Source organism: Electrona antarctica (assembly GCF_951216825.1).
Source record: "Electrona antarctica genome assembly, chromosome: 16".
NCBI lineage: Eukaryota > Metazoa > Chordata > Actinopteri > Myctophiformes > Myctophidae > Electrona > Electrona antarctica.
In genome coordinates this window covers 24,603,586-24,604,175 of record NC_136797.1, presented here as the reverse complement: position 1 = coordinate 24,604,175, position 590 = coordinate 24,603,586, and positions in this window count along the sequence as shown.

Below are 590 nucleotides of genomic sequence, written 5' to 3'. Positions count from 1 at the left end.
TTTAAGCGTTACGTCAAACTCTAGCTATTGAAAAATAGCAGATCTACAAAGCTCATAGCGCGCCACCGAGTGGCGCGCTATGAGCTTGTAGGTCTGCTATTTTTGAAAAATCGTTAAAATGTGCCTCAAATCTTTCCGAAAATTGTCCGGATTTTTAAATGTCGACGTCAGGTCTGAATGGTTTAACGAGAACATGGGACTAAATGATAACTACATTGATCGGATCCATTTATCGGATCCATTGATCGGATCCATTGTTCCACTCATTTCCTGAAAAGTAACGGGTTTGGACATACGAGGTTCGACACCCGACAATGACGATGTTATATCTAACACTGTGCAAAATGTTCCACTTATTAGCGAGCACGTTATGTTCAGCCTGTGACACTGGGCCGATCCGTTTCTGTCCCAAGGTGACTCGGGTTATTTTCAGAGGCAGCTTTCCAAGAAATAAGAATATCATTTTACAAACTCTGTATACCACACCCCACATGGTATCTATACCGTATCTATCCGTAAAAGTAACGGCTGTTTTTTTTGTGTCAATGAAATGATAACATAATAACATTCGTTCTGTTATGAGCCGTTCT